Source organism: Manis javanica, chromosome 5 (assembly GCF_040802235.1).
Source record: "Manis javanica isolate MJ-LG chromosome 5, MJ_LKY, whole genome shotgun sequence".
In the NCBI taxonomy this organism is placed as follows: Eukaryota; Metazoa; Chordata; class Mammalia; order Pholidota; family Manidae; genus Manis; species Manis javanica.
In genome coordinates this window covers 173,266,025-173,291,948 of record NC_133160.1, presented here as the reverse complement: position 1 = coordinate 173,291,948, position 25,924 = coordinate 173,266,025, and the positions used below count along the sequence as shown (strand labels likewise).

The 25,924-nt window shown below is 55.4% G+C and overlaps 1 protein-coding gene and 1 long non-coding RNA gene across 3 annotated transcripts in view; one reads left to right on the top strand and one right to left on the bottom strand.

The window, feature by feature from the left end:
* The window catches only part of SORCS2 (sortilin related VPS10 domain containing receptor 2), a 438,806-nt gene that overhangs the window by 317,809 nt on the left and 95,073 nt on the right, over window positions 1-25,924 (top strand). The gene's annotated exons all lie outside the window — the stretch shown is intronic.
* On the bottom strand, window positions 2,628-24,150 carry LOC140849687 (uncharacterized). The gene is made up of 4 exons (XR_012131899.1): window positions 23,423-24,150; window positions 5,559-5,855; window positions 4,629-4,862; window positions 2,628-3,488 (listed from the first exon to the last, which is right to left on the bottom strand). It is a non-coding gene; the product is annotated as an uncharacterized lncRNA (long non-coding RNA).

Sequence of the window (25,924 nt, the reverse complement as noted above, 5' to 3'; positions counted from 1 at the left end):
CCATGTGGGGCAGAGCCTCCATCGGCCACCTGCAGGCAAATAGCACGAGGGAGACATAAAGCGCTCCTGTGCCGGGTTGCTGGGGCTGTGGTGTGAATCTGCAGCAGACCTATCCTCTCTACAATATAACCCCTAGTTTTTAGTACTGTGAGGGTTTGCTGAATGACTGACTGAATGACATAAGCCATCAGAATGACTGCCTCCTGGTAGGTTTCAATAAATGCTAGTATTTTCCCCACTTGAAAGCTGGTGTCAGCGATGGGCTGCCCTGGTGCTGTACTGCTGCGTCACAAAGCACCCCAAAACTTACGGCTTCAAAGAAAAATTTGTCCTTGTCTCCATGGCTCTGCAGGAGGCCAGGCCTAGCTGGGGGCTCTCACTTGGGCCTCACACATGGTTGCATTTGGAGCGTGGCTGGGCTGCTGTCCCCTGCAGGCCTTCCTGGGCTGGATGTCCAGGTTGGTCACTCAGTCGATTCGGGCAATTGGCTGAGCTGGCAGGACACCTAGATGTTGCGTCTGCCTGTGCCTGGGGTGTCATAGTGGCTGGGTCCTAAGGGGGAGCAGCTCTGACACCCCAAGAGGCCCATGTAGACAAGGCTCTCTATGACCCGGCCTCAGAAGCCCTGGATCACCACTTCTGCTCTGTTCCTTTGGCCTAGGAGGTCACCAGGACCTGAACTGGAAGGGGGGATGGACCTGCCTCATGGGGGAGTGGCCTGTCCCCTGCAGCAGAGCAGGTGAGGTGGGGGACATTCTGCTGTCATCCTTGGAAAATGCATTCTGCCACCTGGGCCGACAGGCAAGGGGGAGAAACACCCGTTAGGTCATCATAGCAGATGGACTCTTATCTGGGGGCCCTAAGATAACCCTGGCATCCTGGTCCCCAGACCCTGTGCCTCTGAGTGTGGGCTATGCCCTCTTCTCACCTGGCCAGGAGCGGCCCCCCAAACATCAGGCCAAGCACAGGTGACACTGCAGCTGCTCAGAGCCCTGCAGAGACTGGACCAGCCCGTGGGCACCTGTGAGGCAGACGATGAAGAGGGCCTGCAGATGCTGGCAGGGACAGGCCGCGCTGCCGCTTGCCAGTTGGCACAGGAGCACCGTGCTAAGTGGTTGTAACTCCTTTTACAGAAACTGCTCAATTTTAAATGAATGATATTGTTACTGTGGTTAGACCGTCACCTCCAGTGATACCTCCACCCCTCTTGGGAGCCTGGGCAGAGGAAGGGGCTGTTCAGAGACTTATTGCTTATAAACCAGGGCTCTTGTCATGGGGAATGGAGACCAAGAGGGCATTTATTGAAATCCACCCTAACATTCTCCACTTTGAGGCATTTTAGTTATTTTTTCCACAGCTCTTGGGCATGTTCATCTGCTAAGAGCTGGTGACAACAAAAGAAAGACAGTTCCTGCCTTCAAAATGCCGTATAGGGAAATAAGGACAGACAGGCAGGCTGGATTAGCAAGAGCAAGGGTGCTGACCGCCCAAAACCGCCCTGCTAGCTGCGTGCCTCAGTTTCCCCGTGTGTGAAGCAGGGGTGGCCGTCTGCCCTGGTGGCTGTCGTGCTCACTGTCACAGGTGTCTGCCACCCGCCGCAGCGTCTGCACTCCCTGGAAGTGGGTGTGAACATGGGTGCAAGTCCAGAAATCGCAGAGCGAGTGGGAAGCCCCGCCCGTCCCTCAGCCCCCATGCACGGGCCCCCAGCTGAGCCCAGGAAGCAGGCGCATCGCCGACCTGAAGCCCCAGCCGGTGCTTCTGTCCTCATGTGGCTGTGCCCTGCTTGCTTCTAGGAAGGCTTTAGGCGTGGGCGAGAGGTCAGGGGTAAGTGGGGCAGATTCCCACCTGCAGAAAACAGACTTGTCTGGGATCACACCTGGGCCTACTAGTCAGAGGCTGTCGACTTAAGGACGGCTCCTCCCCACCTCCTCTCCACCCTCCCCTACCTTACTTCAGCCTCAGTGTGCAGAGCAACCGCTGTGTGCCAGGCACTGAGGCTGAGAGGTGAAGAGGGCAAAGATGACATTAGATCCCTGGAGCTCACTTCACACAGAGAGAGACAGACCAAGGAGCTCAGGAATGGCTGCAGGACCTGGAGGAGCCCCTGACTGGGGGTGTCCAGGGTTTGAGGTAGAGTTCGGGGTGTCTAAGAGAGTGTGCTCGGGGACCTGATGCTCGCTCAGTAGCTGCTGTCGTGCCGCAAGGCGTGCGATGTCCTGTGCCTCGGTTTCCTCATCTGCGTGATGAGGGCAGTGACAGTGGCGGCCTCGCCGAGCGACCCCGAGGACCAGAGGGCGTGGTATGTGAATGGCGCCAGATCCTCACATCTGCGCCCTCACGCGTGGCGTCTTCTCCAGCACCTCCTCTCAGCCCTCCGACGCCAGGGGGCATCCAACTTCAAGGAAGATCTGACTCTGTTTACCTGGAGGCAGCCTCACACCCCATAGGTTATGGGCTGCCCACAAAACTGCCCCCAGTTCACACACCAGTCGCCAGTCCTGGGGTGGCACCTGTGCTTCTGACAGACAGGATATAAGTCCAGGGGTCCCCAGACTCCTCCGCCTGTTTGATTATTTGTTGTAACAACTCAGAACCAGGACAGGGAGCTTCACCTGCTCTTACTGGTTTATTATAGAGAATACAACTCAGGAACAGCCTGATGGAAGGGGGGCACACGGCAGGGTATGACGGGCTATGCAGAGCCCCCATTCCCTCTCTGGGCACCCCACTCAAGCATGAGCACCTGGACGTGGTCCCCAACCAAAAGGCCCCGGAGCCCGCCCACCATTTCAGGGTTTCGTGGAGGTTTCACACATAGGCATGACTGCTGACATCATTGGCCACTGGTGACGAACTCCAGCCGCGGCCCCTCACCTCTCCCGGGTTGGGGACAGTTGCTGGAAGTTCCAGACCTCCGAGCCTGCTTTGGTCTTTCTGGCACCAGCCCCCACCCAGAGGCTGCCTGGAGTCCCCGAGCCACCGTCATCTTATTGGCATACAAGAGATGTTCCTGTCACTGCAGAGACAGCAGTGTTTCTGGAGCTCTGCGTCAGGGACAAGGGACAGTGAATGACCAAACATGGTGCTTCTCGTTATGCCCCAGGGCATGGTGGCCTTGTACAGGGCCTGGCGCTGCCAGGTGCCCAGTCCAGGTTTGCTGCCGTGCCGCTGTGCCTTCCTCAGCCCTCCCGTGCGGGCGGGTGGGGCCGTCCCGGTGTTCATGCACCCATGGTGTTCCCTGGGCACTCGCTGCCGGGTGCCTCAGCTGGGCACTCCTTGATGGAGCCGCCAACCAGGCTGCCTGGCATCTGTGACCCTGTGTGGGACCCGAAACGGCCCTTCTCATTCCCCCATCCTCATCACTGCTGCGGAAGTGGGTGGGTCTGCGTTCAGCCCACATGCTGCAAACGACGTTTCAGTTGCCATGAAGCAGGTCCCAGCTCACAGATTTGACACCCAGGCACATTGCATATTTTGATTGGCGTCCACTGCCAACAGAAGGCACAAACAAATTCACATCAGGTTAGGCCGAAATAAGAATATTAAAGAATAGGTTTGTGAGCCTCGCTCAGATGTACACAACATGGACGATCCGCTGTTCCTCCCTGCTGGGGACGAGGGCTTCTGAGGGCTCTGGTGGGTGCCTGGTGGCCAGCGTGGCTGGTGAGGCAGGCGCCTGGTTGGCATCTCTTGTGAGGGGGGCTCGTTCACAGATGAAGTGCAGACACTGCGCGTTCCCCTCCGTTGCCTTTTATAGGGACTCGCCCGACTGCATGTCAGTTTCTGTCTGCAAAGGGCACTTCCAGGGCCAAGACTCAGCTCCTTGGCTCAGGGAAGGTGCGCTTTAATTAGCAGCTCAGAAGGATGCTCAATTTTGAGGTACAATGGGCTGGAAGAACCTGTTTTTTCACATTTTCTCATCCCATCCCCCTCAGACAAGCTTTTAACTTTTCAGGAGGAATCCATATTCCTTTGGGAATCGGTTAAGAGACACACTTGCTTTGGCGCCTCATGGCTCATGGGGGACAGAAGTGTCCAGTGAAGCGCCTCAGGCTCCACCAGCGTCTGTGGGGTGCCCACCAGGCCCTGGTTCTGTGCGGTGCACCCCCATGGCACGGAGCCTCTGTCTGGCCCACACCAAGAGGGCCACGCTCTCAGGGGTTCTCAGGAGGCCACGCCTCCCCCCTCATGGGTGGGGCCCCACCCACATGACCCCCACTCCCTGTCTACCAGGCACGGCGTGCCACCCCTGAGCAGCGGGGGAGAGGGGTGGAGGGCCAGGGAGGCCGGTTCCACTGCTGCTCATGGTGGAAGAGACCCCCCAAGCTGCCATATTCAGGTGGTGAGAGGCTCACAGGACACCCTGGGGATTTGGAAGAGCAGGGGCTTCACTCTACATGCAGCAAATCCCAGCAGGAAACCCGGAGGGGCCCTGACACAGCCCCATGGTGTGCCTGGGCTCGTTCCCCATCAAACTAAGGTCAGAACTCAGGGATGGAGAGACTGGATTGCAAAGGACTATTGCAATAGGGGCGGGGCTATTTATTAAAATGGGGTGGAGCTATGCAGATAGAGGCGGGGCTGTTACAGCAGGGGGAGGGGCTGCTTCAGTGCTGCCGGGCCCTTACCCCAGACAGTGGAGGGAGGAGGGCCCACGGAAGTCGGTCAGGCAGGTGATGGGCATTTTGTCAGTTCCGTCAGCGGGCTCCGCAGGTTGGCCAGTCTTAACATGAGTGAGGAGCAGGAACCGTGGGGTCGCGTTCGGTCTTGTCACAGGGAACAAGGGCACCATGTGGCTTGTGTAGGGTGTCTGCCGCAGCTGTTCTCTGGACGTGGATGGCGGGGAACTTCCTTCCGTGTTTCTGGGGAGGCACAGGGCTCAGGTTAAGTTCCGCACTGTCACCCGGAAGGAGGCCGCAGGGACTGCGGCCCCAGCTCACCGACTGGCGTGGAAGGATCCCAGGAGGCCCACAGCAGGGTGTGCTCCACCGCTGTTCACCCAGACCCTCTCGGATCCTGTGCATCTGCAGGAGGGCCTTCTAAGGGGCTTGCCTCCCAGCCAGTCCAGTGAGACCTCAGCAGGGGCCCAGGATGCGGGCCAACCCCAGCACCCACTGACTAGCCCCCCGCATTGGCCTCATGTCTCAGGCCGGCTGGAACAGGTCTGGTCCAAGCCCGATGCACAGATGTCGGCACAGGGTAGGGGCTGCCGGGGCACAGCAGGCTGTCGGCAGGGCAGGGGGAAGCCAGATGGAGGCGAGAGGTGGACAGAATGGGAAGATCCCTCGCTTCTGCTTTCCCAGCGCTGAAGCCTTCTCCCCACGCCTGCCTGGGCCCTGCTTGGGGAAACCTTGTGCCCCGGGCTCTCCCACCAACCAGCTCTTCTTACACTTCTCAGAAGTGAAGTGCGCAGGCCCCAGCGAGTGTGCCCAGACAGGGGTGGCGTAGGGAGGGTTGCCTGGGAGCTGTGCTGCATCCCGCGGCTAGTGTCATGGCTGCGGCAGGTGGGGCCTGCAGCTGGGGGCCGAGGGTCTTGCTGCTTCTGCTGTTGCACCCACCCGTCTCGGGCAGGCAGCAAGCAGGGCACCGGGAGGCTGCCTGCTCAAGCAGAGCCTCCATGGGACTGGTCCTCCCGGGCACAGGCTGTCAGGTCCAGAGGGGGCGGAGCCTTCCTCCTGCAGAGCAGCTCTCAGAGCCACGCTGGTGGCCTGGGGGCCTGGCTGGCCCAGGTCCTCCGGGCTCCTGAGAGGCTGAGCGGTGTCCATCCGACTCCAGTGCACATCCTAGGGATTCACCCGCTGCCCCCAAGGCAGCCAGGGCTGGGGCGGCATGTGGGCATGGCCTCCAGACAGCAACTGTGAGGACAGAAGTGACCGCTGTCTACGTGCTGGGTACCAAGCCACCTGGCACAGGTGGTTCCCTGGAAGCCTCCAAAATGACCCCTCCCCACCTCTGCCTGAAGACCTCCATGTGGCTGTGGAGGACAGGTCTGTGCATAGGACAGTCCGTCATGTGGGGACAGGCGTGCTGCTGGTGCCTTCCCGTGCCAGCTGGCTGAGCCTAGACCCCCGCCCTGAGGCTCCCCCAGCCGCGGAGCCCTTTGCTGCTCCTGCTTCCGCCCCTGACTGCCCTGGGATCGCACACACCCTCTGCGCATGGCTTCATTCAGCAGCTCTCGCTGTGATCCTACAGCCCAGAGCAGAGCGTCCGTGGGGAGGGCGGAGGCGGGCAGGCCCGGGCCAGGTTGTGGAGGTCGCGGGTCTTCACTCTAGAGCTTGGACATCGTTCTGAGAGCCGTGGTGAGAGCCAGGGAAGGTTTCTGAGTGTTTAAATGTGTGAGGGCTTTGGGTAACCATTCTTTAATTACTCTCCAATTTGGTTGCATTTGTACTAGTTTCCAATTGCTGCTATGACAAAATAGTACAAACTTGCTGGCTTAAAACAACAGAAATCTGTTCTCTTACTGTCGCAGAGCTCAGGAGTCTGAAGCGGGTCTCCTGGGCTGGAGTCCAGGTGTCCGTGGTGCCCCGCACCTTGCCTGGGCTCTGGGGGGACGCTGTTCCCAGCCTTTGCCAGCCCCCAGCTGCCCATGTGCTGGCTCCTCGGCTGGTGGCTCCTTCCCCATCCACAAGGCCAGTGGGGAGGCACCTTCAGTCTCTCTGACTCAGACCCTTTGCTTATCATCACGTCTCCTTTTCTGACTCTGACCCCCCTGCCTCCCTCTTAGAAGGACCCTTAGGGTCACAGCAGGCCCAGCCAGACAACCCAGGATAATTTCCCATCCCAAGATCTTTCATTTAAACCACATCAGCAAAGTCCATTGGACCACACAAGGGAGCATAATGACAGGTGTCTTGTCAGTGGGTTTCAGCCCCAGACAAATTCACTGTGGATTCAATAAGATCAAAGAATGACAATGGAACGTTCTTGGGGTGAAAGGGTTTATATCCAACTTTAATCCCACAGTGGCAGGTCAATCACTAGAATCCCATTCACTCAGAGCGAGTCTGCAGGCAGCAAGCCGGCCTCTGCCCCTGGGCTCCTCTGTCTGCACAGCCGTCTCAGTCTCTGTCCTCGGCACTGCCACCACTCCAGTCTCCTCTCTGCTCTCCTGCGGCTATACCACTGTGTTGCCCAGGGCACTGGGTGGAGCTCTTTATACGGAGTCAATCACAGTGTATTTCCCACATGCATGTAGTGAGCTAGCTGACCAGGGCCAGGTGAGAATCCTGGCCACAGGAACCTTCCCTTTATCCACACAGGTTCCGAGGATTAGGGCATGCACATCTTTGCAGAGGGGGCAGTGGGTGGAGGGATATTATTCTGCCAACCATACAGGTGGTCAGAATGAGGCCTGCAGGATCCTTTAAATTGGTAGAAAGCTGCTTTTTGACTGAGTGGTGCATCATCCTCATGTCCCCTGAGTGCCTCACAGACCTGTTCTCCTGTGGTGAGTTAGAATGCCCCAGTATATCCTTGGATCGAGCTTGTTACAAGTGTTGTTCAGTCTCCCATTCTCACTGACGTTTGTCTGCTTGACCATTAATTATTGAGAGAGCAGTATTAAAATTTCTACACTGAACTAAGGTTTGTGAATTTTTGCTTGTGGTTTACTTATTTTGAGGTTATGTTCTATTATAAAATTACAAGGTCATTGTCTAGCCAATGGATTTCAGCCACGGGCAAGTTCGCTATGGATTCAATGTGACCAAAAGAATGACAGCAAAATGTACTTGGGGTGAAAGGGTTTATACCCAACTTTATTTCCAGGTGGCAGGTCAGTCACTAAAATCTTGTCCACTCAGAGCGAGTCTGCAGGCAGCAAGCCGGTCTCTGCCTCTGGGCCCCTCTGTCCGCACAGTCATCCCAATCTCTGTCCTCGGCGCTGCCACCACTCCAGCCTCTGCTCTGCTCTCCTGCAGCCCTGCAGCCATGCCACCGTGTTGCCCAGGGCACTGGGTAGAGCTCTTCTTATAGAGTCAACAGCCATGTATTGCCCACAGGTGTGCAGTGAGCTGGTCAACCAGGGCCAGGTGAGAATCCTGGCCACAGGAACTCCCATTTTATCCAGTCATATATCATTATATCTTATAAATTGAATCTTTTGTCATTAAATTAGTAAACTTTGATCCATCTAGTGATCATTTTGCTTGTTGTGTGTGTGTGACCCGCTGTGTGTGTGTGTTGTGTATACTTTTCTCCTCTTCCCAGGGTCAAAGTAAAGACGGGCAGGTCTCCTTCTACGTCGTGTGTTTTATTTCTGGTTCACCCTCACACCAGAGGTGCGGCCCTTGGGGGCCCAGCTTCAGGAAAAAAGGCCTCTTTTCAGGCTCCCTCTCTTGACTTTATTTCCTGACCCTGACCCCTTTTGCAGCCGTCAAAAAAAGAGAGCTAAGACATTCCAGTGTATTTGGATGTTTCAGGATGAATAACGTAAAAACCCAAGCCTGAGTGACTTAATTAAGATAGTTTATTTCTCTCTTACAGCCAGTAAATCTGGTGGTGGTCCGTGCAGGGCTTGTTCGATACTCCTTAGCATCCAGGTCTCCGCTTTATGCTTGTGAGGAAAACGGAAGTTCCTATGGCCGGGATCCTCACCTGACCCTCAACTACGTGACGATGTCCCTGGCCTGCCGCTAGGCTGCTGCTTCCACACCTGCTGGCAATGAGCTATTGTTGACTGAGTCACCATATAAAGAGCTCTGCCCAGTGCGCTGGGTGGAGGCAGAGATGGAGGTGGGTTATGGACCTGCAGGCTGCTGGATGCAGGCAGGATCCTAGTGCTTGACCTCCCCACCATTGAGAATAAAGCCAGGTATAAACGCTTTTCCCCCAGAAACATTCCATTGTCATTTCTTGGTCCCACCAAATCCATAGTGGACTTGCCCAGGGCTGAGACCTCCAGGCAAGACAGCTTCACTTTGTACGGCTTCCATTTCCAAGGTCCCGCACAGCCCAGAATGGCTGCTGCGGTACCAGCCATTGTGTGCACTTTGCAATTATGGGAAAGGAGAAAAAGAGTGAAGAACAGTGTGCTGTTATTTTAAGACTATTCCCAGGTGCTTCACACAGCACGTCAGCTCATAATCTTGGGCCAAACCTGGTTACTTGTTCACCCTGAGTTTCACAGGGGTCTGGGAAGTGTGGTCTCTGTTCTGTGTGGTCATATGTCCTGCTGAAAATTAAGGGTCCTTTTGTTAGGAAGAAGAGGAGAATGGCTATTGGGAGCCAACTTTGGAGGCTGCCCCTGGCAGAGGCACTGGGGGAACGCTGGCTCTGAACTAGCTCGCGGCTCCGGTTTCCACAGCCTCTGTGGGCTCTCACCTCTAAAGATACCTATTTCCTCGACAGCTCAACAATGCGTCTTAAAATATCTTAAGATACATTTAACCAAGCTTTGTTGTGGTTTCCATGGGAAGGATTTTACAGTTTTTAGTCTGCCCTCTTGCCAGTGAAAGCGTGTCTCCCCAGAGGGACATTCGGGCTGACAGGCCAGTCCACAGCTGCTGCTCATCTCCTTTCAGAACCATTTCTCTTGCTTCTGTCAGCACCTGCGTGCTTCCCGGTGTTGGTCCTGGTGGGGCCTGAGTCTGGGTGGGGGACAGGCAGCTGGACTGCATAGATCCTGTGGTGGGGGCTGCTGCTAGTGGCTGATCAGCCCGTGGGACAGCCTCAAAGCCCATAGATAGTCCTCCAGGAGGTGGTGTTGGTGGACATGGTCTGGGACCTGCGCCAGTGAAGTCACAGATGCTGAAGGGACACGTGGGGCACCCAGGGTGGGGCAGAGTGGATAAAGTGAAGGTTTCTGTGGTCAGGATTCTCACCTGGCCCTGGTCGGCCTGCTCACTACAGACATGTGGGTAAAATACATCGTTACTGACTCTATATATGAAGAGCCCCACCCGGTGCTCTGGATGACACAGTGGGACGGCGGCACGGCTGCAGGAGAGCAGAGACGAGACTGGAGTGGTGGCAGCGCCAAGGACAGAGACTGAGACGGCTGCAGGGACAGAGGGGCCCAGAGGCAGAGAATGGCTTGCTGCAGCAGACTCGCTCTGAGCGGACGGGATTCTAGTGACTGACCTGCCACCATGGGAATAAAGTTGGGTTATAAACCCTTTCACCCTGAGAATGTTCCACTGTCATTTCTTTGGTCTCATTGAATCCACAGTGAACTTGTCTGGGGCTGAAACCCACTGGCAAGACAGGCAGAGTGGGGTGCTTTGGGGCCAGCGACGGGGAGCTGCGGCAAGAAGCAATGGTCAGGCCTGGCTGTGTGACTGGGGGTGCAGGCTCCTTCAGTTTCAAGCTCTTGAACTTGGACCAGTCTGTTTCCATCCCCATGAACCATTCCTCCTGATAATAATTTACTTTAAACTTAGGTTTCAATGCCTTGGATATGAAGATGCTATGACTCTTGAAGGTGAGCTGCAGTAGTTATTCCAGTGAGGAGCTACTTTGAATCACAGAACAATGGGGTCTTTATGAGCTGCTGTGGAAGAGCAGCCTGAGTCTTTTAGCAATGGATAATATCCACTCAAGCTCATTTGACTGTGGATTACATTTTTTAAAATATTAATCAAATGATTGTCTCTGTGGCCTTGAGACCCCAGCAGCTGTAATTCATGCATTGAATGACAGCATTCTGGCATCCCATTCTGACACCTTCTCCTGGCTTTTTGCTGGGAATGGTGGCTTCCCAGACTTGTAAGATTCATTTGCACCTCTCAGAATCTTCCAGAGCCTCTTTCCTGCGGCAGGCTTCTGAGAAGGTTAAGGTGCTGCCCCTTGTCCGGAACATGGAGGTGCACCCTCAATCCTAGGGCCGCACTGGACCTGCACCTGCCTGCACGGGGGCATGGGAAGTGGTGACCCCAAGTAGTACACCATCAGTGTCACACTCTCTGTCACAGGGTTATGGGGCCTCTGGGCTGTTGGAGACCCCACCATTGTACCCCTAAATAAACAGGCGGGGCTGCAGCTGCCTGCTTCTGGCCACTTGTGAATCATTCAGGGTACTGAGCTTCTCCTCTGCAGCTATTTAACTTCACTGAGCTTAGAGCCCCAGGGCCCTGGGACCTGCATCGATCTTCTGTCACCTGTTTACAGACAGAAAGCCCTGCTGAAAGCTTTTGACGTTTGGTATTTTAATTGACTAGATATCCACAGATTTACACTCAGGAAGGTGTGGGCTGCCATCCTCATGACAGATCTCTCTGTGGTTCTGGTGTTATTATGTGTCTTTTGTTGGCCTCTCAATAATGGAAAGAAAAACTGTGTCCGGCATTTTAACACTTGAATCTGAGACGGGTGCCCCTTCGCTTTTTGGGGAAGTGCTCTGGTCTGGAGGTGGGATCCTCATGGGGAGGCAGAGGTTACTTGGAAGAATTCTTATTTTAGGACCTGTCCCTCCTCCCCGTCCAGCCTGTGTCACTCCTCCTCCATGAAGCCCTCCATAAATCATGCCTCCACCCTCCTGCCCTTCCTACTCTGGTGCTGAGCTCTTCCTGGGGGCCTGGAGTTTCAGAGGTGACCTCATCCTTAATGATAACTCCACAAGCCAAGAATTCATATCCGAATCTCATGGACAAAATTGGGGCTCAGAGAAGGAATGACTTTTTCCCAAGGCAACCACATCCCATCATGCATGGGTCTGAAATTCAAGCAAAGTCTCTGGCTCCCTCCTCTGGGCCATCCTGTGTCACCAGGATCTTGGAGCAGATGGGATCCCAGGGCAACACAGATCCTCATGCTCACTCTGTTGATTAGGGAGTCGAGGCTGGAGCCTGTGAGGGGGTCCCATTCCTCAGCAGAAACAGAGACGCGGCAGGAGCCCGTGCCCTGTGTCCAGCAGTGGGCCTCTGACCCACCCTGCAGGTGTCAGCCCTGCTCCAGGACTGGAGCCGACCCTGCCCAGGCCTGCATCAAGCCCAGTGGCCCTGCCCCCTCTCGGCCTCCCTGGCAGGGTCCTCCCCGGACACCAGCACCTGGGTGGGAACTGTCCCTGAGGCCCACCAGTGGCCTCTCCCAGGTAAAGGAAATCATCCTTTGTCTGAAGGTGGGTCCTTCCTGCTCTGGGGCTCCTAAAATGTCCTTTCTTCTATGAATTAGTGGCAGAGGAGAGTGATTTTCTCTTTTAATAACCTACCTTGGAAAAATGAAAGGTGGAAGCCTGGTGCAGCCCCTTCGCTGTTCTCATGAACTGTGGTGCTCGGTCTGCGGAGGCTGAAAGCCTGTGAGTGGGGCCCCGCCAGCCCTGCGGCCCTGCACGCGCACCCCCAGCTCCGCGCGCCTTCATGCCCACAGGTCGTCAGCACTCCTGCAGGGCTCTGTCCGCCGTGCCCTCCCTGTTCTCCCCGTGAGGTCTTGGTGTTCAGCGTGCCGCGCAGCTGCCACCACCTCCAGACAGCCTTCCTGGTATGCCCTACAGACAGATGCTCCACTTCCAGGCTTCCCCCAGTCCCTGGGGCTCCTCTCTCTCACCCTTTTCCCACTGCTTCTAAAGGAATTTGCCTCCCCTGGACCCTGGTCTTCCAGAGGACAGGAACCATATCCTACTGTGTGTCCTTGGCCTGCAGCCTGGCACATAGATGACCAGAATGGCAGAGTAGGGATTAGGGTGGACATGGGCTGTAAAGGGTGTGACGGGAGCTGTTCAGGTCACCCGCCCCCATCAGCTCAGGAGAAGCTTCCGGAGGCCAGCGGGGCCGAGCCAGGCGGGCGCTGCTGGTCGCTGTCCTAGGGACCTCGTCGCTTCTGCTGCACGGTCAGCGGCCCCGCCAGCCCGCCTGGGCGGGGCTCGTCGGACCCTGAACACAACTGCTGTCTCCTCTCACTTTGTGTTTACTTTTAGCTAATGCAACCTCGCATCTTATTTTCCGTTATTATTTGGTGACTGTGCTCCAAGCAACCAGCGCCAGCAAACCTTTGGCCTCTGTCATCTGCAGGCCGGCCCCTCCGGCCTTCAGTCCTGAGGCTGGTGATTAGCCCACTCACGCCCTCTCCTTGGAGCCCATGGACTCATAATTATTGCCAAGACATGCTAAGTTAAGTTAACTGTCAGGGCTCTTTTGGAAATTTTACCAGCTCTGAAGTGATTGCGTGTGAAATACGTTCAGAGGATGCAAGTAGCCATGGTCCACGGGACCCTTTAGGGGACAGGAAGCTTTAGGGGTCCAGTTCAGTCCCTGCCCCTGAGGCTGGGCCCTGCACATATCCGCCACAACATGGTGGGAGATACTGAGTCACACGTCGTACGAGGGTTATGAGGGTACGCATGGGGCATGAGGGCACGGAGCCCCAAAGGCCTCGGGTCTCGCTGCTCTTGGACTGCTGGCCTCTGTAGGCCCTGCCACCTCTCTCCGCCTGCCCACACCTCCAGTCACCTGATGGGTCAGAATGAGGCGTGCATGTGCTTCATGTCATGACATGTTTGCAGAGCTGAAGCTGATGCTGGTCCTGTGCCCGCAGGGGTTACAAAGATGAGCAGACCTGTTCTTGTCTTAAAAGATGCTCAGTCCAGAGCCGAGGTCTTTTCTCTTGCGGTTGGGTGAGTGGGGGGTCCCTAGGATCCTCAAGTGCCTTAAAAATGCAGGCCCAGTGATGGGCGATGTGAGCACGTGTGCGTGCGTGCAGGGGCATATTCAGTGCTTGCTGTTTCTAGGCAGCCAGTCCATTGATCCCATCAGATGCGAAGGGTTTAGAACCAAAAAAGGTTAGGAATTATTGATCTAGCAAAGGCTCCACCAAGCGAAGAGAGGATGCAGCTTCCCGTGGGCTGTGGTTGCCTCAACCCAGGAAGAGCATGCCTCCTTTTCCAGGGTCCGGGCCATTTGGACGAGTTGTTGTATTCATTCCTCAGGAACTAGCATTTATGCACATTGCAGTCCACACTGGCCCCAGCTGCCCACCTGCCCCCGCCTGCCTCTGTGTACACAGATGCACAAGTGGGTATGCCAGGACCTATCCACACTGCAGAGCCCAGTGAGACAACGTGCACGTAGCATTTAGCATGGCGCCAGCACGTGGTTCGTGCCCCATACCCACAGCTGCTGATGCCAGGGAAATGCAGCCACCATGGGGCTCTGACAGGTCTCTCCAAAGGACTATCACCATCTCAAGACAGAAATGTGACCTCCTTGGCAGCTGGCGTGGAAGCTGCTGTGGATCCGGTGCTTCCTCGCATTTTGTGCCCTGTTGGATGGAGCCAGAAGCTGCAAGTCAGCAAAGTCCAGAGGAATTGGGGCTGTGGAGCCGGAACAACCAGGATCAAGTCTCGGCTGGGAGCACTTGGGCAAGTCAGGGCCACCTGCATGTGGGGTCCCCCCCACGCTGCCAGGTCCCTTCAGCAGGTCAGCTGCCCCAGCACCCATGGACGCACCCACTGTGCCTGGTGCAAGAAGCGCGAGAGATGTTTGTTACAGCTCATCTGTGTAAGCATTTGGATCGGAGACATCCCCGCACCGACCGTCAGTGTCCCTTCAGAAGGCCAGCCCCGTGAAGTCGGGGCATTCATGGTTTTTCTCCAAACAGTTGGAAAAAAATTTAAATGGTTGACAAAAATTTTTTTAATTTAATCATCCTTCATGGCCCATGAACTGCTGTGGAATCTGCTTCAGTGCACGTCTGGGAAGTTTTGCTGGCGTGAATCGCGCCTGTGTGCCCACATACCGCTGGTGGCAGCTCTTGGCTTGATGGCAGAGCTGAGGAGTTAGGACTGAGGCTGTGTGGCCTGCAGGCTAAGAGGCTGACTCTGGTCCTTCTAGCAAGTTCCTGAGCCTGGCCCTGGGCTCAGTAACTACCTGTTGCATGAGGGAGTGGGGAGCAGGGCCCTGAGTGAGGGGGGTGCTCTGCTCTGGGTTCTGCCTTTCACCTATTGGGTCAGGAGTGCATGCAGGACAGAGGGGGCGTGGCAAGGTGATGCGTTTAACTTTGCGCACGGTATTTGGAGGTGTCAAGCCATGGGGTGTCGGGATGTGGAGGGCAGGTGCAGAGGACTGGCGGCTACTGTCCAGAGCTCAGGAGAAGGCTGGGCTGGAGGCTGATCTGAGCAGCAGAGGCCTGAATGTTGTTTTGTCATAATATGATGAGGCCACCCAGGCAGGACAGAATAGGAACCCAAGATGGGTTTGTGGAGGTTGTGGGGTGAAGGCAAGGAGGCTCAGGACACAAGGCAGCATGTGGGACCCTGTCCCAGGCAGGCGCAGATCCCTCCCCACCCGCACATCCCTGGGGCTCGGGGGCCCTGAGCTGCTGCCCCGCTTCCCTATCCGTGGCCTGTGCGGGCTGGGCCATCTCCACCACCTCAAGGACAGGCCTCTGCCCGAGTCGCCTTGGTGTCCCCTGCAAGGGCATGCCAGGCTGGGGAGGGGGTGTTATCTGCAGCCCACCAGAGCTTCCACCCAAATCCGCCAAGAACCAGGCCTGCTTTGCTGTCCCACCCTCTCTCCTGTGAACCCTGCAGAGTGGGAGCCGTTGTTGGGCCCCTGCAGTGCACCCCACCCCTACATCAGGGGCCTGGTATGTGGCAAGAGCAGCATTGGTTAATTCCCTCACATCACACAGCAGCTTCCGATTTGCCGTTACACCTCGTAATCCCACCCCACGGGTGGCCACCCGCACAAGGGAGATAATATAAATTAAGCCCTGGATAGGGCCTGCCCCACAGTAGACACTGGGAAAAAAGAATGATAGAGGGAAGGAGAGATGGAGGAAGAGAATGGGGCCAGAGGGGGGCCAGGAGCGGGAGAGTGGGGAGGGGCCCCTCTTCAAGCTGGGCCAGGACCCAGGCCAGCAGCTGGGCTCTCAGGCCAGCGCTCACACCTTCTCAATTCAGGGCCCCCCCTCCATTGTCCCTCTCAGGGAGGAGCCGTGGCGCTGCCTGCTGGGGTGCTAGGGCCCGGGACTAGCCAGGCCCGTAGGCCCGGGGCCCCCAATACTCTGAGGTGGACCCTGGCCTTCCAGGCAGAGGGAGTGGCTGCTGAAAGAATGAGCAGGCATCAGGGGGCCGGCCGGGCAGCAGCCTTAAAACATAGGTGTTGATTCTCCACTTATGCACAAAAAAGCCAGGGACTTCTAAGATAGCCTGATAGATAACCTAATTCCTAAGACAGGGCGGAGAGGCTGAGGAGCAGGGGCAGCAGACAGCCCCCCAGTAATGCTGAGCGCTGCCTGCAGAGGCGGTGAGCCCCCCTCCTGGGAGCGCGGGGAGTCAAGGACACTGGTCCCGACGGGCAGCAGCTCCGAGGTCAGGCTCGCAGTAGGGGGCACTGAAAGGCCAGAGGAGCACGTGTGTCCCGCGCAGTGTGCCAGCAGCGACCCTCGGGAATGCTGCTGGTGGGAATGTCTCAGACACAAAAAACCGGGAGTTCCTCCCATTCTATACCCTTCCTTTGATCTCCTAGTGCAAGGTGCTACTGGGTGCCCAGGTGTGAGGCCTTGCCATCCTGAAATTTGCAATTCACCCATCCACCTGCCCATCTACCCACCTACCCATCCATCCACCCATCCACCTGCCTACCTACCCACCTACCCATCCATCTGCCCATCCACCCGCCCACCTACCCACCTATCCGTCCATCTGCCCATCCACCTGCCCACCTACCCACCTATCCATCCATCTGCCCATCCACCCGCCCACCTACCCACCTACCCATCCACCCGCCCACCCTCCCTCACTCCACACTGATTTATCAGGGCCTCACCTGGCACTGCTGCAGGTTATGGGGACGCAGCAGCAGGCAAGAGAGACAAGGACCACCCGTCTGGAGCTTACAATGAGTGTGCGTCACCTCGCCCCACACCTGCACAGCCAGCCCCAGAGTCACCTCCCTCCAGCTCCCTCGCTGTCCCCTCCGGGCCAGGAGAGATGCCTCTTATGTGTGCCCCGCCCACCCCCAAACCTACACACACACACACACACACACACACACACACACACACACACACACGTGTGCACAGTCCTAGCCCCTGGGCTTCCCTCCACCTTAGCTGGGCAGCCCTGTGTCCTTGTCGGGCACCCTTTATGCCACAAACCCCCAACAAGGCTCTTGTGCGGGCCAGGTCGTAAGGAAGCCCATCTCTAGGGGGCTATTAGGTCACAGCGGCCAAAAACTAAGCCCAAAAAAGTAAACTCTGCCCTGGATAGATTTTTCTTTCTGCCTAATTATAAAATCCATTGCAACAGAGATCATGAAACAGAACAACTTGGCTATTATAGGGACATGCTTTATACTCATAAAGAGCTTGCTTTAAAAACTGACTGTAAAACCACTTAATTACTTGGTTTTAAAACCAGCCATGTGGAAATTATGTTCCCTTAATGTAGGTTTTGGAGATATTTTCTGGCAAAGGGAACTCCGAGGTAGTGTGTACTGTGCCAGGCTGCCCGGGCCGCCTTACCCGCGTGCAGCCCTCGGCCATTCCCAGGTCCCTCTCACGGCCACTCTGAGGCCTGCAGGGTCTTAGTGGGTAGATGACCAGTCACTGCTCTCTCCCTCAAGATGAGGAGCCCAGGGGCCAGCAGTGGGGACTTTGTGGCGCCTGCCAGACAGGTCCAAAGTGTGAGGCCGGGACCAAAGCCTGAATATTTTGACTACATATCCTGTTGTCTTTCTACCATGCCTACCTGCCTTCCACCCATCCATCCAACCACCCAACCGTCCAGGTGCCACTTTTCTATGTATTTATCTGTCCATTGATTATCCCATCCATCCATACACCTAACTACCCATTCATATATCCATCCACCTGAACGTATGTACACATGCACCCTCTCACCCATATAACCACAGCCACAAATCCATGGGCCATTTCTCTAAGTGGTCATCTATCCATTGATATTCCATCAATAAATACACCCACTTATCTACCACCTCCTCCATCCATCCATCCATCTATCCACACATATATAACATACACACACACATACATTCATCCATCTATCCATCCATCTATCCATTCACCCATTCATTCATCCACACATCCATTCATAAATCCATCCATCCATTCATCCACACACAAATATATACATACATGCATACATTCACCCATCCACCCATCCATCCACTCAACCACATATACATACATACATGCATATATATATATACATAAGTACATACGTTTGTTTATCCATCTATCCATCTACCCATTCATCCGTCCATTCGTCCTTCCATATACATTTAAGTGTATACTTAAATACACACATTTATCCATCCATCCATACATCCACACATCCGTCCATCTATCCATCCACCTATCCAGCCAGCCAGCCAGCCAACAGTCATCCACGCACCCGTCCATTCATCTAACCACTCACGTGTGCATTCATCCGCCATTGAATCTACCCATTTATCCACCTGAACATCTCTCCATTCATCCACCTCCCCACCCACCCCCGCGCATCCCTCCATCTGTCCACCCATCTAACAGGCCTTTACAGAGCTCCTCGTAAGCTGAATTTCTGCAAAAGCAGGGCTGGGGGTGGGAATAGAGCCCATCTCCTGACCTTAAATTGCTCACAGCCCAGTGAGGTCATAAATTGCTATCCTAAGATGGAATAAGTCTATGCTGGAGCTCTGTATAAAGTTCTAGGGAACTCCTTGGGGACCGGGCCCCAGACTGGAGCTAGGACTGTTTAACAGAGGTGGGGCATTTGAGGTGGTATTTGAAGGACGTATGGATGTTGACCGTGTGGAATAGGGAGGGGCATTCTAAGCAGTAATTTCAGTTCTGAAGGTCAACGTCAAGAACGTTGAGCTCAATATCTGGCTCCACCTTCCCTGGCTCTGTATCTGGGGGCAAACATCAGTGTCTTTGAGCTCAGGCCCCTCCCCTGTGAAAGGGGGGATCGTGCTGACTGCCCCTGTGGCCCCCCACACCAGCTGCACCTTGCCCTCTCAGTGGAGGCTTTCCCTCTGGGGTTCGTAGCAGTGGGCATGGGGTGTTCACCAGTCCCTCAGGTTTTCTCTCTCATTTCACGATCCTTTCCAGGCTCATGGTCAGACGCCACATATGCACCCAATTAACCCCCAACATGTTGTCTCCCCCCAGGCTCCACACTGGGGGTCTATGGCTGTCTGCACAACACCTGGGCATTTTTACTAACAGGCACCTCAGCTGCATATGTGGGTCTCTCCACAGGGACCCAGAGCGTCTGCTAAGTTCACATGTCAGGCCAATACTCAGGCATCATAATGCACCTATGTCAAGGTTGCTTTTAGGAGTGTACTTGTGTGTCTATGTGCATGTGCACGTGCACGTGTGTGCATCTGTATGTGTGTGTGATTTAAAGCCCATAGGATATTGTGTCATGAGAAATAAAAATGGTCTTAACACAGAGTCTGTCAGCGCCCCTCGCCCCCGCCCCCCGCCCTGACACTACTTCCTCCCGCTCTGGAAACAGCTCTCGCCTCCTCCTGTCCCTGTTCCTCCCCTTCTGTGTCCTGCGCTGGGACCATACAAATGAGGTTTCTCAAGCCTGGTACTTATTCTGCTGCTGAAATTCTGACCCTGTTGGATACAGGATGGCCTGCCTCCCCGGACCTGCCCCGTCCCCCAGTGTCACTATTATTTCCCTCAGTCTTACACGGGACAGGCAGGTGGGCTGAGCCTTTGCTAAGAACAGTCTTGCTTCATCACGTGACGTGGCCCAGCGTGTGGCTGTTCGCCTCCAGGCCTCCTCGGCCTTTCGTGGGTGCAGGTTTCCACAGCGGGTCCTCATTCACTCCCTTGGCCCATGCTTGTGGAGCCCCCCCTGCCGTGTGCCAGACCCTGGGGACAGAGTGGGTGAGACAGCCAGAGCCGCTGCTCCTAGGAGCTTCCTAAAGGACAGCCACTCTGAGGAAAGGAAGGGGCCTTAGGTCAGGCTCCCCAGAAGCAGAGCCTGAGGCAGGGATTTGGTCCACGTGATGTGTTGCGGTGAGGTCTCAGGAGGAACCTGAGGGGAAGAAGTGGCAGAGGCAGGACATGCTTCCTGGCACGGTCCGACCTAGGCCTGATCCACAGAAGTCAGGAGCATGAACCACAGAGCTGCCCTCCTTGAGACGAGAGGCCAGCCTTTCCACCCTCTGCCCATCAGGTTCTGTCTGTTGGCCACCTCCAAAGTAAAACTTCCCAGGCCAGGTGGTCCCTCCAGCTGAGGGCAATTTTCTGGGAAAGGGGTTAGCTGTGAGCTGTTGGTGGCCAGCAGCAGGGGCATAAGGGTCTGGGACTCACCAGAGTGCCAGCCATGAGGCAGACGGCCCCATCACGTCAGGCGACGGCTACACATGCTGCGTTTGTCTTGGTGTATAGGTGGCCTGCAGGTTGGCGGGGCAGGAACTGTTTGCCCTCTTCTTACAAATTAGAAACAGGCGTAGGGTTGGGAGATGGGAGGGACAGGACTGGGGGTCCCCACGGCAGGGGTCTTCCCCTGTTCTCATGTCCTATCTGAGTGTGCAGGCGGGTCAGCATCCCAGGCCCTCCTGCTTCTCAGCCAAGGGGACTTCCCTGAGGTTTCCAGACATCCTAAGTGTTCGCCTCTGTCCCTCTCCCGCCTGCCACCCCTGCAGTTAACCTGTGCCCCAGGGGTCCCCAGGAGGCAAGAGCCAGCAGAGAGGGAGATGACTGGCTGTGGATAGGACAGGCCGTGAATCCAGGTCCCCTCCAGCTCTGGCTACCTGAGTGGGGGACTCACAGACCCTCTTTGAGCCTCGAGGGCCTCCCCTGTTGGGCGGGGTTGCGTCCGCCCTGGGCAGTGTGGCCAGGCCCCGGGGAGCAGGCGGCCTGCTCTGCCCAGAGGTCGCCAGTGGGCGGCGCTCAGCAGACAGGAGCAGAGGAAGCCTCCAGTTCTCCAGACGACTACTTTTAATAATACTCTTTCCCCTCACTTGCAAAATTCAAGCTGTGTGTGTGCTCTTGCGTATGTGTGTGTTGAGGGTGGCAGTGAAGGTACAAAATCAAAGGTGGTGAAATACCTTTTTTCACGTCAAAACCCTTTTGCCGAACAAAATCTTATACAATCAATGAATTACAATAATGAAAGGCCACTTGGCTGGGGCCTGGAACTCTCCTGTCAGGAGCTCAGCCGTATATGAGCTGGGGGACCTCTGGGCAAGAGGCTAGCCCATCTGGAAAGCGGGGACAGTAACAGCACGGGCCCCGTGGGGAGCCAGCACACCGGCGCTTAGAGCAGTGTCCGCCCTGTGGGGGCGGCCACCAGGGCTGCTGCTGTGGTCAGTGCTGTGATTGTCGCCGGGCCCCGTGACTTCTGCCCAGTGTCACATCTGCACACTGTCACAGCAATCCTGAGAGTTATTAACCATTGTGATCAGGGATCATGGGGGACTGTAATGACCTAGTCTGTGCAGGGACCAGAAATACCCGCACCCTGCCCCAGAGGGCAGCCCCTCACCCAGCCCGGCTCCCCGCAGGGAGATGCCCCGGGGCAGCCCTGGGGGAGAGCCAGGGCCCACGGACCGCCTCCCATCACCCACTCCACTTCCACCTGAGGCTTGGGTGGGGGAGGAAAGCAGAGAGGGGAAGAGGAAGGTGCAAGGGGTCCCACTCCTCAGAGGGGGCACCCAGGGCTCCAGGACTGCCACACTGAGCCCAGGTCACACGGCTGTTCAGTCATGGCCAGAATTCAGGGTAGGTCGGCCAGATCCCAAAGCCCTTTCTTCTGCACTTGCAGAGTTGAGCTTGTTCTAAAGAAAAACCTCATACAGTCAGTGAGGTAGGGAGCCCCTCATCCCTGGAGGCGTCCAAACAGGGACACTCTTGCAGCAACACCCGCATAGAAAATGTGCTCATCCACACGGCACCGCAGGCGGTTCAGATGAACCTTCTTGGCTACCTGTTTCTGTGTGAGCTGCCCTGCCTCTGGTCCGTACCTGCGGGTGTGGGTGTGGCCAGGCCTCCCCCAGGGGTGCTGTGGGTGGGGGGTGCGGTCCTGGGAGCCATCCTGCAGGACGGTGTCCATACCCCTCCATCCGACACAGATGGATCTCACCGAAACCAGAGCCCCCGTTCAAGTTGGTCTCCCCGTGACTGCCGAGAGCCCCTGGGAAATCTCCTGCTCCAGAGCTCCTTCCCAGCAGCTTTGATTAAATCATCATTCATTTGTGGTCCAAAGGGTGAGAAGAAATTGACAAAATAGACTACTTCTCTCTCCCATTATTGCCCGGTATTTGCCCAATTTGCCTGCCATTTAGGAGTATCTGCTCTGCCCCTGAGAAGTAGAAGCCACAGGACTTGCTGTGGCTGACGGCACTTGGTAAGAGGACAGAAGGGAGGGATGAACGGTGGCCCCGTTTCTCACACTGTCCCCCCCACGGACACCAGTGCCCCACCTGTGACCATCAGTGGCGCTGGCTCAGGCCTTAACCCTGTCTGTGCTCTTCGTGACGTGACCCCAGTGCCTGTGTGCCTCTCTCCCCACCCCTCCTCAGTCTCCCCTTCAAGCTGCTGCCACTTAAAGACTGTAAGTGCCACTAGGGGGCACAGGGGCAGTTAGGCTGACAGCTTTCTTCCCGGTGCTGCCTGCAGGAACCGGGGGCTCCAGACCCCCAGCTGCCCCCCCACCTGGGGGGCGGGCGTCCAGTCCTTCCCCTGTGCCTTCTCTGCATCCACCTCCCCCAGCCTGCTCCCCGCTTCCTGCTGGCCTGGCCCATCTCTCTCTCTGGGCTTGCTGGTGCCCACCTAGACAGCCCCCTGCACACACTGGTGCACGCCTGGGCCCTCCTCCGAGCCCACAGTTGCCCACTATGTGCTCTTTGGTCACTGTCTCACCACTAGACTGCGTGCCTTATAAAGCCAAGGATGACGGGGCTGCCCACACACTGTCCCTGGCACCAGCTGCCATGGTTCTGTGAGGGCATGAGTGACAAGCCGATGGCAGAGTAGCATGCGTCCCGGCCCCGGGACAGCCATGGTTGGGGCCTGCCTGCAGCTCACACCGTGCCCTTGGGTGGTCACTGCCCTCTCTGGGACCCACTTACTTCATCCACCAAACAGGAGTGAGAGTAGTGACCACGACAATGGAGGGCTGTGGAAAATACGCTTAAGGCATTCAGTAGAGTGCCTGGCAAATAGTGAGTGCCCAGTAAACGCCGGGTGTGATCATCTTATTACCAACGCAGTTGCCTATGCTGTGTAAGGTGTTTCCTTCGGGCAAACCTGGATTCAGTTGATACCAGCTACAAGACCTTGACTACATCCCTGGGGACCTTCAGTCCCTCACCCAGATGTGAGGAAGCTGCAGTCGCGGCCTCTCGCTTGGTCCTTACTGATTCCCTGACCACAGAAGAGCAGCGATCCCACACTAACGACCTTGGCCTTGACCCTTCCGAGCAGATGTCCAGGCACTTTCAGGCTTCAGCCGTGTACCTCACAGGAAAGCCAGGGAGCGGCCGCTGGTCAAGGCTAATGCAACGTTTTAACCAACCTGACCAGCAGTGGCATGATATCTTGGTCTCTGTTGCAAATATTTGAAGAGAAAGCCTCCGGAGAGTCCAGTTACTTCCTGAAGCTGCCGTCTTTACCCAGGAGGCTGCTGAGAAGACACACAGAGGAACAGAGACCCGCTCCCCTGCGCTCTGCTGCTCACTTAGGGTGCTGATAAATGAACAAATTGTTCACAGATCTAATCACACACAGTTAATACAACTGTCCTGATAAAAGACAATCTCCCAAAGCACAGAGTCACTCCAGAGAATTCGCTGCCCGCCACACTCCACCCAAGTGAGCAGGCTTTTTAGCTTTGTCTGCAAAATGTTTTCAGACAGCCAAACAAAACACAATTAAACTGTATTCACTCCAAAGCCTCAGCGTAAGCCCCTTCAGAGCACCGAGATCATCAATAATTAGGGGGAACTGGGGTGGCAGGGGCCTCTCTTTTCACAACTGCTACAGACAAGATTATTAATAAATCAAGGCTATAAAATACTGGTGTGAGTTATTTTTACATGTCCTGAAATATGTTTGATCTACCAAGTTACTATCGATCAGACACAAGATCTTCTAAGTCAGACTCTTGCCAAAGGAGAAAGGTTTGCAGCTCCGTGAAATTTACAAATGTTCCTGGGGATATTTCCTGGCATTTCAGTGATTGCGAGGCCCAGTAATTAAAACTGAACCAGCCCTTTCCTGACAGTCAATTCTGTAATTGTGTTTGACGGGGTGTTTCACTAAATTGTGTTGGATGCTTGTCAGTTCAGCTCTCAACCCAGAGGCAGGACAAGGGCTGTCAGCCTGGGACACTGGGGCCTCTCCGCCCCCCACCCTCAGGGGAGTTCATGTCTACACAGAGACAGGCTGGAGACCAGCCTCTGGTGCCCACACCAGGGAGGGTGCCCTCGGGGGCTGCGTGGCGTGGGGATGGTTACAGCGGGTGGCTAGAATGTGCAGTGGGCTCCGGGTGTGTACCACTGCCCACTCTTGAGCTCTTACTTTTGCTTTCTGAGCAATTTTCAGCAGATTGATGGATGGAAGACAGATGCATAGACGGGGAGGAGGAGGGAGGTGGGGGGGAGGTTGACTGGGTGGGTGGGTGGGTGGGTGGAGACAGGGAAGGAAATGCAGGTGCGTTAGGAATATTCATGACTATTCATGGATTATCTAGAAGTAATCTTTCATTTAAAACAATTTTGTTACTATCTTGTCCACTCAAGAGAGAACTGAATATATATTCTTAGGCCTTTGTGCACAAGCAAATTCCTCTCTTCATAAACGTATACTGTGTATTGTTTTCTCTGATTACACATTTAACACATTTTCATCTTAAAGTATCAATTTATAAAAACATATTTATTTACTCTATACATATGTGTTGAGTACCTCTCCCACATTGGGCAACGGATTGCAGAAAGAATGGAACCAGAAACATTCTCTGAAGAAAGAAAACACATGAAGTCTCATCGGCTAAAATCTGTTTTTAATCTCCAGACTGTTTCATTCATTCTTTGTCTGTATATTCATACGTAAATGTGTGTCTTCATACACGCATGTTGGGAAGTCCGTGTGTGTTTGTGCGTGTGTATGCACAGGTACACACATATGCTTAAAGTCATCTAAGCAAGTGGTGCTATTTCTCTCACTGTCTGAAATTGTGTCCCCGCATTTGTTCACCACCTGTCTTTTCGGCTCAGATGTGAGGCCCGTGCGGGAGGGACTGAGTCTGTCCTGTTCGCCATCGTCTCCTCAGCGCTTAGCAGTCCCTGGTGCTCAGGAAAGGTGTGTTGACTTAACCAAGGAATGAAGAATAGAATCTCAGCTCCTCCTTCTCCTTGATGACAGCTTGTGGGGCATATTTCTCCTGACCTTTCACCTCTGTAGGTTCTTACAAATTTCCTCAGCTACGTGGAGGACAGTGGGGCCCCCCACTGAGAAGGCCAAGCTGTAAGTACCTCTGCTCTAGGGTGCAGGGGCACTGCACCCGCCCCACGCCTGATGTTCCGTGCAGTCCGCAATGCACTTCCAAGAAGCACCCGTGGGTCAACCTGCTCTTGGGGGCTGATGGGGGTCCCGCCCTCCTACTTCAACGTGTTTTTCATGTCTCCTTTAGGAACCGTGTTTTGAACGAATGTCAGGGAGCCTCTCCCCTAAACCCTGCCCCAGTTTAAGGTTTCCAAAAGATTTTATCGATATTTTATTTGGAAAATGAAGCGCTCATTGACTCATGAATGTGCCTCCGTTGGTTGGAGATCCACTGCAGGGGTCTCAGCAAAACTCCGGGCTCTTGACAGGTAAATGCTGAGAAGTCTCAGGGTCTCTGGCAGGAGCGAGCCAGAAACACTTTGTAAGAGACAGCGGCCGAAATTAAGGTTTGCTGGGGTTGGCATGAGAGAAAGAGAACTGGGAGCAGCTTGTTGTATTGGGTGAGATAGTTCTGGACACAGCCACTGGTCAGGGCGTGACCAGAAACCACTGGAGCCTCTGCAGCAAGAAG